We start from the raw sequence: 8,298 nt of genomic DNA, 5'->3' as shown, positions 1-8,298 counted from the left end.
CCAAGTTTACCAATATTTGGGACGATGCCATAAAACATGTAAAAGGAAAATAAACCCCATCCCAAAACCTATAAAGACGAAGCATGCTTTCCTAGTTTTGAAATAATCGAAAATTATTTTGGTCAGGTTTGCATCTCAACGTTACGACAGGTGACTCTAGCGAGGCCGCACTCGATCATAGCTCGTGAAGAAAGATAAATGGGCCATGACACAATAAGGGAATGGGGTAGCTGGCCTATGCCCCCTTTCAAGGGCGAAGCATACCTGGTAAACCGTCAGACGGTCAGTAGGGACGAAATTTTCTGAGAAGCCCCCCCCCCCCAAACAGGGATACTCTCCATCAATACCGGAGGCACTATTCAGATTCAAATACTTTGACCAAAAAAAAGAAGATGAAAAAAGTTATCCAAATTATGTAGGGGCACTGTCCCTGCCCCCCTCCAAATACGCTAGTGCCCCGTTTTGATCATCTAGACCTAAAATTCGTCACCTAACATATAGTGGCAAGATAGGCCTACAGACAAGGAAGAGCTGTAAAAAAAGAAAAATATGCATTTTGTATTTTCAGCGTCAAAATTCACAATGAATACAAATGGTTTGTCATACTTGACCAAATTGAGGTGAATTTTAACCAAGCAAAGATACTGAGATGGGAAGTTGTCTCATATTCGGTTGTAGCAGCAAAAAGAATATTCATCTGAAACGTAGGCTTATTTCGCATCTTGTTTGTTTATCCCTGAGTAAAACCAATCATTTTTTTTCTTACTATATATTCTGTATAACGAGAAACGGTAACTAACTTTAGTTTTCCTACAAAACTTGAGTTTTTGACAAACTTCTCTGATCATGCTGATGGTAATAATGTTAGTTATTTTCTGCACTGACTCGCAATTCCGCAAGAAAAGGCAATTGGCATTTTCCAAAATATCACGCACGATCAGGTAATAACATTGGCAACTCATCCATTCACCACATGGTCTACCTTCATTTAGTCTAATGCCTTTCCGTCAATCGACATTTCGTCTAACAACCACTTGGTCCAATAACCATTTGGTCCAATCATCACTTCGTCTATGCACCAGTTCGTCTATTACCACTTCGTCTAATGCAGTTGGTCTGAAACCCATTATCTTTTCCTTCATTTTGCACAATTAACACTTTAGTTTAATTAGACCAAATGGTATATGAAATAAATGGCTATTGGACCAACAGGTTATTAAACGAAATGGCATTAGACTTATTAAAAGTATACCAGGTGGTGAGTGGACGAAGTGATGGTAGACCAAATGATAGTAGACGAGTTGGAAATTGGACGAATCGGCATTAGACGAATTGGAAATAGATTGGTGGTGGTGGTGATTTTTTACCTGACTGCTAAAAAACATGAATGCTTGTAAGCAAGCAACCAGAGGACGGACGGCTTAAGGTCCTCTCCGAAGGACCTGGTACTGAAGATTAATGCCTTACCAAAGGGCACTAGCGCACCAAGTGGGAATCGAACCCGGGTCACCGGAATACGAATCCCCCGCTCTATACCGACTGAGCTATCGGAAATAAACCATGACATAATCATAACAATAGCTTTAATCGGTCTGGAGTCGGTCTCACCGGTGTGACGGTGTTATATGACTGACCTATATTTGTGAATCAAACATCGATTCATTAAAACTAACACAAAGAGGAATACAAATTAAAATTGAAAATATTAAAAAAAATCATTGCCAATTATGATATGATACATGCCTTGGGGTATTAAGGACCTTACGAGGAATTAGAAAAACAATAGATTCTCCAAATGACAATACCCCAACAATGACTTATATATGACACATGTAAACCTCCCATACGATTTCTTTCTTAACAAGCACAAAAAGTTTCATTGTTTCAAAAATCGTCTGCACAAAATGGCCAACGTCGCGCCGAATCCAAACATCTGTTCGGCATTAATGAATATAAAATACATCCGTACATAAGGAAACGAAGTCTTTTAAAGCCCCTCTACTTATTTGTAGGCGGGGTTTTTTCCGAGGGGCGACCACTTGATCGAGTCTTTCAGGGATTAAAATCGAGTCGTATTTCGACGTCGCAACCCAAATATGGTTGTATTGTATACGACTGCGGTTTCGAACTTTGTTTCGCGAAACAAAAAAGAAACATGATTTCTGTGGAGAACATGATTGCAAATGTTGCACAAATTGGCGGACAACACGCGACAAATGTCAGTTAGTCAAGGTTAAAGGGATGGTCCTGGCTGAAAATATTGATATCTAAATAAATTGAGCAAAATGCTGAAAATACCATCAAAATCAGATAACAAATAACGAAGTCATTGAATTTGAAACTTAAATGTTTCATTTTTTTCATACATGTGTAAATGATGATCTCCGTTATGATGAAATAAGTTGCTGCAATAAATAACTAATGCGGAATATGCACCTAATCAGTTGTCAATCCAATTGTTGTAATTCTTGGTAGAAAAAAATGAATGAACCTAATTTCATATAATAAAAAACAAAATAACGAGTGGGGATATAACATCATCAGCCCACCTAATGAACATTCATAAAGACATGCCTAGAAACTGTTTCACCGGAATATTGCAAATCTTTAAAATTCCATAACTTCGTTATTTGTTATCCGATTTTAATCAGATTTTCAGCATTTTGCTCTGTAAAATTTACTTTATTTATTGAGATATTATATATCCAGCCTGGACCATCCCTTTAAAATTTATATTCCCTCTTCTGGCACACACAGTCTTCGTTAACAGAGAATCAAATATACCTGCATTGTAAAAACCCTGTCACTTTCACAACTATTTTCTAAAAAAGTTTAAACAGTTGATGAAAAGTTTAAGAAACTTGTTTGTTGGTAAAGTGATGGGCTTAAACAATATGCTATTCTTTCCTTTGTAGTAGATACTCTTTGTGGATGGGTGCGTCGTGGCCGAGTGGTTCTGACTCTCGTCTTTTAAACAGAGGTTCATGGGTTCGAATCCTAGCCATGGCGTGTTTTCCTTCAGCAAGAAATTTATCCACACTGTGCTGCACTCGACCCAGGTGAAGTAATGGGTACCGGCAGGAAGTAATTCCTCAAAAAGCTGTGGGCACCAGAATCGGTAGACTAGCTTTGCCGGAGTAATATAGGAGCGTCTTGAGCACCTAGCAAGGTGGATACGTGCGCTATATACAAATCCTATATCATTATTTTGTATAATGATTCGATGGCAGTTCGCAAAGCCAACCAAGTCATCGGCCATCTTGTATCTGACAGAGTAGTCAGTGGCGTATGAGGGCCTGTGTTTTAAATATGCATTCATTTTGAAGAAAAAAAACCCACAATGAGTGAGTAAGGCAAACGAGTCCATAAAATATCAAGTTTTACAAAGGTCCTTTTCAGTCATAGATATATTGAATATAAAATGTGAAACCAGACGAGTATTCATGGATATCAAATGATTTTTTTAAGTTATGATATTGAATGGATATAAATTAAAGGAGTAGAGTACATTGAAAATGTGGATGTCTTGGGAGGATCTTATTAATAATTCGTTATTATGGATTAACAATTACAGGAGCATGATGAGCTACAGACAAGGAAATTGTGATAGTTTAACTGAAAAGACATAAATAAATTTCTGGTCCTGGGATGGGGTTGACATGGCCATTAAATCGATTTTATTGACAGATTAATATATAATAATATAGGGTATTTATATTGCGCACATATCCACCTTATTAGGTGCTCAAGGCGCTCCTATATTACCCGGCTATAGGCGTTCATAGCGCACACAGCTTTTTAAGGAATTACTTCCTACCGGTACCCATTTACCTCACCTGGGTTGAGTGCAGCACATTGTGGATCAGTTTCTTGCTGAAGGAAATTACGCCATGGCTGGGATTCAAACCCACGACCCTCTGTTTCAAAGTCCGAAGACTAATCCACTGGGCCACAACGCTCCACATATATATCATTCATCTCTCAAAAAGACAATATAATTTTTGTGCGAATATTCTATGCACTTTGATATCAATCACTGTCTAACTTCTACATGTATTACATATAACACTCTCTCCTCCACACACATGGATGATCAAACTTGCCGCCTTTAGACCAAGAAAATACTAATAAATTTGGGGCGGGTTCGAGTTTAAAGACCGCAACCGCGTCCGAGGCGCTCGAGTGCTCTCTTTTTTATAAAGCCGCCGGAATCCGGATACAAAAAATGATATGATGAGTAACTTAAGTGATTCACTTATAGTACATTAGACTACAACGACGTTCTTTTGACATGCCTGACGAATGAAATATCACGATTATTAATTGTAGTCATTTTTTATAGCTATGGAAGACTGCCCCCTCTCCCAATGTTCTAGAAGGATAGGGGAAGGAATAAAATTCTATCTTGCATCGTCCCGTTTCATAAAATAATTGTTAAAAATAACAAGTGTACAATTTCTATTTCAAGTATGTTTTTAGTCATTTTCAAACTTTTATTGCAAATTTCTTATTATAAGAAGTTTTATTAAACAGGCCCCTGTACATACAATAGTGTTATTTGATTTAACACCACACCATTATAATATAGTTAAGAAAGCACAAGAGCAGTGTTATTACATAACACCAGTTTAGAATCAAACCGGTGCCGTTTTAACACTGATTGGTGTTGGGTGTTGTTTAAACACATATTTGGTCGTTAGCCAAAAATCCAAACTGAAAACTGTTTTAACACTGACTAACTTTGGGTGTTGTGCAAACACATATCCGGTGTAAGCCCAAAGCCAAATCCGTGCTGTTTGAACACTGACTGGTGTTGGTGTTATTCAAACACACATCCAGTGTTAGCCTTTCCTACTTACAGGGGTAGTACTTATCAGCGTTTCTTTTTATTTTATCAATGTGACGTCATTTTTGTAAACTTCCTACGAATGGCAGCATTGCTGCTCCCTTTATGGCGGAGAATAGTACTTTGGCATGCACAAATTGGGTAATGCGACAGATATCATCACGTTAATTGACAAGTGCAATATGATCTGTCGGCTAATGGCAAAATCACACAGAGCCGAAAGCACTCTGTGGTCAGTAAACCGTTAAACATGGTCGGACTCCAAGTTCAAATAACTATCAACCTCCGATGCTCTGTAATTCTTTGATTGGATTTTCATTTCTATTCCAATGATATCTGAGCATATTTAGAGAATATGATGACGACTTTCCATTGATTCTATTGTTTATGAAAAAAAAACGACGAAATATACAGCATTGGACATGTTGGAAAGGATAGTGTTCCACAGTGTGGAACCCCATGCAAAATCATCTTCACACTGTTGAATTTGAGCATTTTAACAGTGTGGATTGTCACACAGTCCGCTATGTGAACACGCTGAGGCTCACACTTTGACACAAACAGTGTCGCTCCTCACGGGGTCTGATCGAACCAAGTGTAGAGGTGTCCACAGTGTGAAATTATATTCACACTGTTTACTGTGAGCATTAGAACGATTTGAATCACATCTTCATATATGTGGACACGCTGTGACACACTGATCAATCGCACTGGACAGGTGTCCACAGTATGACATTATCGTCACACTGTTATATCTAAGTATGTCAACAGTGTGATTTACGTCTTCACATAATCTACTATATGGACACACTGCATGTGAACATACTGTGAGCAATCACACTGTGGAGGTACTATCCACAGTGTGACATTGTCTTCATACTGTTAAATTTGAGAATTTTAACAGTGTGGATCACATATTGACATCGTCCGTGATATGAACACACTGTAAATGTGTCTGCACTGTTTAATATGAGCATTTCACCCTATGAATCATAATACTTTCACCTATGTGAACACACTGTGAAGTGTGAACACGCACACTGTAAAGGTCCCATACTATGGAAATGGCTTCACGCGGTTGAATTTGACCATTGTAACAGCACTGTGAATCACATCTTGATTATAGCCCAATACGTGAATATACTGTGAACTCACTGTGCGACTATAGGCCTATAGGTCCATGGTGCGACAGTGTTCTTAATGCAAATCACAATAATTATGCAAAATGACTGCACCGCCACCAATAAGTAATGATGTCAGGCAACAAAAATGTGATATAGCCGAATTTCTTATAGAAATCGACATTTTGCACCTGGACAAGAAAACACTGAGGTGGCATCCTGGGGCTTCCAGAAATTAGCCCAAACACTTCACCGCCTGCAAACGTCGCCAGCAATCTGCAGTTGTGGGGCGAGATTGGAATAAGTTGAAAACTGTGGCATTTTCCCCTGCTGGGTTTGGTGATTTTGGCAATTATCTTGGTAGATGGACATTTCCAGGTAAACCACAACCCGATAGGCCTGGGGGCCGTTTCATTAAGCTGTTCGTAAGTTAAGAGCGACTTTAAGAACAACTGGTGAACCCTTCTTACACGCTAAACCATCGCCAATTCAATATACCATTTACCACAAGAAAGGATCACCAGTCGTTCTTAAAGTTGCTCTTAACTTACGAACAGCTTTATGAAACACCCACCGGGTTCGGTTGACACTCCTTGCTTTAGAATCCGTACTATATTTTTTTAAATAAATCTGACAAAATAATTGGCCTGCCAACTTTGAAAAAGCAAATTCTTTGTCAGAAAAAAAATGAAAAAGGATACGGGTGTACCAGAAAATGGTCTACATGTTGCACTGTTAGAAAAAATAAAAGAAGTTCCTGCAGCAGAGTCTCGAGAACACCTGTAATCTTACCGAATTGCGTAATCTTACAGGAAATTGTTATTTGATGTATGGAATCTTACAAATTTCCTTGAATAAAACACCCTTTTCCCCTTTTTAAACAGACCTGTTCTGTTAAATTGCAGAAAAATTCTTGTTTTATGAATTTACAGAATGATTATTACGCAATTCGGTAAGATTACAGGTGTTCTCGAGACTCTGCTGCAGGAACTTTTATTTTTTCTAACAGTGATGAAAGCTACAATCTATTTTTTTTCTCGATTTTTCTTCTTTCGGGGGAGGAGGCGAATATGCGACTGAAGTCTCAAAATAAAAAAGGTGGAGCCCTCGGTAGATTTCTGATTGGCCCACTAAATACCAATTTCTTAAAGAATGGGGTCAATTAAAAATGTATTTACTGACATTCGCAGCGGCGTACAGCACCGATCAAATCAAAGTTGTCAAGCTACAGTAGCTATTCCCTCAATTCCACCATGATAAAAAGCCTGAATAAAAAGGAAACATGCAATGCAAGATATAACCAACAAATTTCTTCCGTAACATTATCATTCCTCTCTTTATGCTTCTTTTCAAGAAAGAAAGGCAAGAATTTGTAACAAGTATCAATTGGTTTAAAACCATAATTTTACAGTATGCTGGCCAAAATTTCACTCCCACTGCTATCTTCGGAAGCAATGAGAACGAGGGATAACTTATTGATCACAAGGAAAGTTCAAAGGTCATTTAGATAAACCCAACCCAGTACCAAAAAACATCGTCCTATTAGGGTCCTATTTCCAAAAACCCATTCAAGTCCATTAATCTTTCACGTCGACGATTAACAGAAGTTCTTTAGAATCGTTATAGTTGTTGAAGGAAAATAGAGAACAGTTTATCATACTGTCAAATTACGGTATCGTCGATGGACATGTACTGCTTTTAGAAGTTGGAAAAATGTTCCCCCACGAATCCGAAATTCGTTGCGCATTGACAAACATTCGCCTGGCCCGGAACATTGTGAATTTTCCCACTACCCAACCCATAAAGTAAGGACCCCCTCCCGCTTACTTTCCCCTTTAACCGTCCTCTTTAGCACGGGGGCGACACAATGATATTCTGAAAGGCGTAGCGAGATGACTTTGATGACGTCACCTTTCTTAATTGGTAACGGGGTAAAGAAGTTATTTTTTTAACACTCTTTCATCTTCTTTATTTCCTTCGTTTTCTTCTCTTTTTCATTAATTCTAAATCATAGGGAGTCGCCCCTTCCCCCGCCATTATGTCATGATCCTCCTTGCATTACAGAAAATAAATCGCACTAGTCAAAGTTGGAGAGATGCTAATAATGACTATTGTTCTTTTAATATTCATTCTACATTATGCTGTAATTATTGCAACTTTGATATTGTCATGGGTACAAATTAATGTTTTGAACCAACAGCACATACATGGGGGCAATGAAATGAAGGGCATTTTGTATAATTTCACCTGTAAAACATGAACATAAATCACAGCAGGGCCTACATTACTAGGATATTGCAATGTGGGATATTACGTGGGAGAGGGAGTGTA

This window comes from Lytechinus variegatus, chromosome 14 (genome assembly GCF_018143015.1).
Source record: "Lytechinus variegatus isolate NC3 chromosome 14, Lvar_3.0, whole genome shotgun sequence".
Taxonomy (NCBI): Eukaryota; Metazoa; Echinodermata; class Echinoidea; order Temnopleuroida; family Toxopneustidae; genus Lytechinus; species Lytechinus variegatus.
The sequence above is the reverse complement of the archived record's forward strand: the minus strand, read 5'-3'. Positions refer to the sequence as shown.